Genomic DNA, 6,313 nt, shown 5'->3' on the forward strand with positions numbered 1-6,313 from the left:
CTTTTGTTTGTAATATCGTAAATTATTTTGATTGGTATGTATTTAGATTTCTTTTTTGATACTGGGTATTGAACCAGGATAATTCTACCTCTGAGCTACATCCCCAGCCCTTTTAGTTTATTTATTTATTTATATTTTTTGAGAAGGGGTCTTGCTAAGTTGTCCAGGCTGGTCTTGAATTTGTGATCCTCCTGCCTCAGACTCCAATTACCTGAGATTAGAGATATGTACCACTGTGCCCAGAAGCATTTTGATCTTTTTTAAAAATTAAAAATTGCATTATTAAGTGCTGCTCGATGGCACCTGCCCAAGGGCAGTGGGGCCCACGGGCTTGCCCCCAACATGTAGACATACTGTGGGTGCGCAGCAGTGGATGGAGTCTGCTTTTCTGGCAGAAGTTCTCATTTATCAACTATGGAAATGGAACAGAAAAAATGATTGTGAGTAAGGAGTTGGGCCCAGATGTGGCCTTGTACTGCTGTTCGGCATGTCATGGGGATGACACCTGGAGCTACAGCCACCCTGTTCTGGGTAGCACCAAGTCTCGAAGCCTGTCGGCCTTGCCTGCCTGGGGCAGCACCAAGGAGTTCAGGAGGATGCGCTCTCTCCATGAGCCCTGCCCAGTGACCACGTTTGGACCAAAGGCCTGTGAGCTGTGGACCCCCCAGACTATCAGACACATTCAGGACCCTGCCAACCTGAGGTTGACATGCAACAAATCTCCAAAGTGCATGCTTGTCATTAGGAAGGTCCCTGACGCCAGTCTGCTGCAGCCCTTCAAAAAGCTGTGCGTGTAACTCCTGGAGGAGAACAACATGATCATGTACATGGAAAAGAAGGTGCTGGAAGACCTTGCTATAGTGAGTGACGAAACTTTGGGTCCCTGAAGAAGAGGTTCTGCACTTTCTGGGAAGATTATTATGACATCTCCAACCAGGTCAACTTCATCATCTGCCTGGGGGTGACGGGATCCTGCTCTGTGCCTCCTCGCTCTTCCAGGGAGAGTGCCTCCAGTCATGGTGTTCTACCTAGGCTCCCTGAGCTTCCTGACCCTGTTCAACCTCAAGAACTTTCAGTCCCAAGGAACCCAGGTGATAGTAGGGAATGCAGCTATTGTTCTTCGGAGTGGGCTGAGGGTCAGGGTGGCGAAGGAGCTCAGAGGCAAGAAGAGGACCACCCACAATGGGCTCAGTGAGAATGGCCTGCCAGCCCTAGGCCTGGACACAGAGATTGGGAAGCAGGCCGTGCAGTACCAGGTGTTGAACAAAGTGATGACTGATAGAGGTCCCTCCTCATACCTGTCCAACGTGGTTGTCTACCTGGACGGACACCTCATGACCACAGTGCAGGGCAATGCAGTGATTGCGTCCACCCGGACCAGCGGCATAGTTTATGCAGCTGCAGCGGGAGCCTCCATGATCTACCCCAAAGTGCCAGCCATTATGCTCACATCCATCTGCTCACACTTGCCGTCCTTCTGGCCCAAGGTGGTCCCTGCAGGGGTCGAGCTGAAGATCATGGTGTCACCAGAAGCCAGGAACACTGCATGGGTGTCCTTGGATGGATGGAAGCCTCAGGAAGTCTGCCATGGAAACAGCATCACCGTCACCACCTCCTGCCACCTGCTGCCCTCCATTTGTGTGCGGGACCAGGTGAGCGACTGGTTCAAGAGCCTGGCCCAGTGTCTGCACTGGACATGAGGAAGAAGCCAGCCCTCATGGAGGATGAGGAGGACAGCTAGGTGTGCAGGGTAGCACCCGGCCTCACTATGGTGCCACTCTGTCCCACCTGTCATCTGCAGCAGGGGAGCCTGGTCTGCCTTTTGCCAACCAGATGAGCTCTTTAACCTTTTCTAACATAACTCTTTTTCATTTCTAAAGTACAGTGAGAGCTGTGCCAGGCACCCTGCACTCCCCCAGCAGGGGTCCTGAGACTCCAGGTCGGAAACTTTCCATATATCAGTCTTGAAATTCAGAGGGGTCAGAATGAATTAATCTGTCTTTCTGTGTTGAAATAAATGCCTCAGCCCGGAAAAAAATGGCATTATTAAAAAAAATTAGCTTTCTGACTTTGTTCTTATGTCTGCAATATTTTGTAACGATTTTCTGATGCTCAATAAGGAGAAGCATGCTTGATCCTGACAGACAATTTAGCATACGTGGAAGCATCATGGATTCCGTTGTGCTTTGTTGTTATTTATTTGTTTTAGACAACTTCCTTTGAACTTTAATGTCATAGAATGACCCTTCAAATTTGGCCTCATCACGTGTTGCAGGAGGACTTTTGTTGCTTTCCCAAGCTGTTTGGTAAAAAGATAAACCTATTACCTGGGGTTCAGGACAACTAGTTTTGTTAGGGACTCTATTGTAGCATAACCTACATTGATATCTCAAGCACTGGGCCATTTGGAAACCTGCTAAATAAAATAATTACTTTGATGTTTGTTAAAATGAGAGATTGAGAGATTGAATTCAACTGTGAATGCAGCAGTGATGACTGGGTACTTACAGTCAACCAGCAGGGTCAGGAATCTGTGGATGGTAAAACACCAAGAGGAGACATCAAGGGTAGGAAGATTTTTGCTAAACTGACTTAATAGGATTCTTGTAAAACGCAGACCAAGGACTTATACATCATAGGTGTGAGATGAGGGACTGATCAGATATCAAGGGTGGGAGGGTTCTGGTTATACTGGGCTATGCAGAATCATTCTAGAGTTGGCCTATGCAGGCCAAGGACAGGATGGGACCAAGGTCAAGGCCTGCTACTGAAGATGGCTCAGAGGAGCCTGACTAACACAATGCTTTTAGATATTGTTTCTGAAAAAGAAACTTCTTTAACTTTTGAAAGTTATATCAACTTTGCTGGGGAAATTACTGAGAAAAACTAACAGGGTCATAAAAAATGATCTTTTGTTATACACCGCTGGGTTTGTTTTGCATATTTTGTTTGGGATTTATGAGTCTATATTCATCATTGAGATTTGCTTGTAATGTCTTTTTGTGCAATGACATTGTCAGCTTTTGGTATGAAGGTTCTGTTCTCCTTAATAAGGAGGTTTGTGAATGTTCTTTACTTTTATTATCTGAAAGAGTTTAAACATTTTTTGTTGGTGCATTAAAATAGTGGGATTCATTGTTACATATTCATACATGTACACAACATAATTTGGTCAATTTAATTCCCCAGTACCTCCCCTTTCCATCCTTTCCTCTCTCTCCTTGTTCCCCTTCCTGTACTCTGCTGGTACCTTCTGCTTTCATGATCTCCCTTTTATCTTCCTGCCTGACCCTTTTTATTTCTTTCTTTTTAGTATCTAGAAGAGTTTTCATAAGATAACAATCAATTATTTCTTTAAAAACTTTTTTTTTTTTAACTTGAACTCACTGTTGTGGCCATCTGGGCTTGAAATTTTCTCTGAGGAAAGATTTTGGAGAACTGATTTAATTTTCTTATTATAGGTCTTTCAGGGTTTTAATTTCTTCTTGCATTAGTTTTGATGTTATATTTTTAAGCAGGTTATCTATTTAACCTAAAATTTCAAGTTTGTTATTAGAAATTTTTTTGTAACATCCTATTTGAAGAGATGTTCTTTTTTAACTTTTAAATATTTTGATATTTATGAATTCTGTATTATGAACACTAAAGATTTCTGCTGGTAATGTATATTGAGATGTCATTCTTATTACTATTATTGGTTATTGCTTGTTCTTTTTCTTGATTGGTTTCACCACAGACATATAATTTTTTTTGCAATATACTTTTTTTGTTTTGCTAATGGGTTTTCCCTAACTGTCTTCTTGTGAAGCTGAATAATGAAACAGGCAAATAGTGACCCCAGATGAAGAAACCAGGTGACAAACCTTTAAAAGGAAAGGCAAGACAAAACAGCTCACCAGGACTGCAGCAGATGTTTACAACTATTTTGCAACCAAGAAGATGTTTGAGCTCTTCTTTCCTGATGTGTCAATAATCAACTATTTACTGGGCCAGGGTCAGTGTGGAATGGAATTTCCTCCTGTTCTCAAGGTGTTTATATAATGGAATCAGGGTGGGTTTCCCCATGGTGCAGTCAATGCTGCAGTCAGGAGACAAACAAAGTAAGACAGTAAGGAGGGAGAGGGGCATTCTTGGTACAGAAGGCTGCTGAAGATCCTCTAAGAATGCACATCTGTCTTATTCAGGGCACAGTGGGCCAGACAGTGCAGGGGATCCTGGCCCTGCTCCCTGGACCCTTCTAGTTCTCTCCATGACTTCTTTTTTTCCACCTACTTTCAATGTTGGTTTTTCAGGCAAAAGAAAATAACATACATGCAAGTTAGGAAGAGAAACAAAATGATTCCTAGGATGACACCATCCAGCTAAAAAAAAAAGTGACATTCCTCATACTGTGAGCTCCCTTCAGGCAACCAGTGAGGAGAATCCCCTACACCCTCATTTTTCTTTCATTCTATCATGGCCCCATGACCACAAATGTCAGGGCAAAGGCGAGAGGAGGCAGCTAAACCACCTCAGATTCCTGGGCACCCAGAAATCATCACAGGCTGGCATTTACAATGAAGATGCTGGTATTTGACAAAAAGCAACCTCCCTGTGACCAGTCCCCTCCAACAAACCCTATGGAGTGGTGGTGGCACCACCCCTTTGGCCTCCCAGGCAGGGATGGGATGCCAGCTTTTTGAAGAATAATCTTTTTGCTTTGTGAACTTCTTTATGTGTCTTTCCCACCCCTCTCATCTGTATTACTTCCGTATTTTTAAGGAAAAAAGGATTGATCCCCTTCCATCCATGTTGCCATTCTGTTGAGAGCCACAGCCGAAGGGGCCCCAGCAAACTTCCAGCTGCCAGCAAACTTCCAGCTGCCAGCTGATGATTGGCTCACAGCAGCCCCAGCAAACTTCTAGCTGCCAACTGATTGGCTCCTCTGCGGTGATGCTCATTGGGCTGTTTCCCTGCCCTTTCAGATCAGGGAGCTGCTCACTGGGGGACTTTTTTTGGCTCTGCCCATGAGACCCAGCCAATCAGCCTCAAGAGCATGAGGAGTGGGGGAGGTTGAGAGGCTTGTGGGAAGCCGGAGGTGGCAGTTGGGCTCTGAAGGTTTTTCCTGAGGAGCTGTGTGGTTTGGTGTGTGTGTGTTCTAAAAATAAAGTTCATTTCTTTTGACAAGTGACTCCTGAATTGTGCCTAGCCAGACTGTGGCATCTATGCCTAAGTTCTTATAATGGGTATCACATTATTTTGTAGCTTTCTCCCTTTCTTTACATTTGAATACATGGCTATAAATTCTCTCGAAATATGTTTTATTTGCATCTCCCTGTTCTGATATGCAGCATATTGGTTGTCATTCACATAAAATATATATTTAATATACATAATTATTTTTCTTTGACTCTTGAATGATCCTAAATGTGTTCCTCAATTCCTAAGTATCTGGGGGAGTTTAAAAGTGTAGGAGACAAAAGGGTTTGAGAAATTTTACTGTTCCTACTCATTCAAGATGGGGCCATTGAAGCCGTGGGACATGATGGTGACTCCTACACTGTATTTTTTGTCTACAACTGAAGAAACAAGATGTGAACAGTGTATGCACTGGGTTACTCATAGGTAGGAGAAACTTCTCTTTGGTGAACTCTTATTTTAATTCTTTCACGTTTTTATCATTGTACTATAGTTACATATAACATTGAGGTTCATTTTGACATAATCATACATACATGGAATATAATTTCCTGTTTCAGTCCTCAGTGCTCCCTCCACTCCTCCCTCCCCCTATTCCCCTTCCTCTGCTCTAGCGGTTTTTCTTTTATTTATTATTAGTTTTTTAAAAATTGGTGCTTTATAGATATTCATAAAAGTGTAACTTATTGTGATATATTCACATATGTGCATAGAATAATTTTGGTCAATTTCATCCCACAATCCCTCTTTTTCTTGTCCTTCCTCCCTCCTACGCCAGTTAGAATGGCAATCATCAAGAATGTAAAAATAATAAATGCTGGTGAGGATGTGGGGGAAAGGTACATTCATATGTTATTGGTAGGACTGCAAATTAGTACAAACACTTTGGAAAGCAGTATGGAGATTCCTGGAAAGACTAGAAATATGGACCATATGGACCAGACATCCTACTCCTTAATGTTTATTAACAAATGAACAGACTGCAGTGATACAAGTGTATCAAAGTTTATAAGCAGCTCAATTCACAATAGCAAAGTTATAGAGCCAGTCCAGGTGCCCATCAATAGATGAGAGTAAACAAAAGGTGGCATATATACACAAGGAAGTTTCACTCAGCTCTAAAGAATGAAATTAT

The 6,313-nt window shown here is 42.9% G+C and overlaps 1 pseudogene; it reads left to right on the forward strand.

The window, feature by feature from the left end:
• The first annotated feature begins 280 nt into the window (after positions 1-280).
• Positions 281-1,998, forward strand: LOC107152193 (annotated as a pseudogene).
• The last annotated feature ends 4,315 nt before the right edge of the window (positions 1,999-6,313 follow it).

Source organism: Marmota marmota, unplaced genomic scaffold (assembly GCF_001458135.2).
Source record: "Marmota marmota marmota unplaced genomic scaffold, marMar, whole genome shotgun sequence".
Taxonomy (NCBI): domain Eukaryota; kingdom Metazoa; phylum Chordata; class Mammalia; order Rodentia; family Sciuridae; genus Marmota; species Marmota marmota.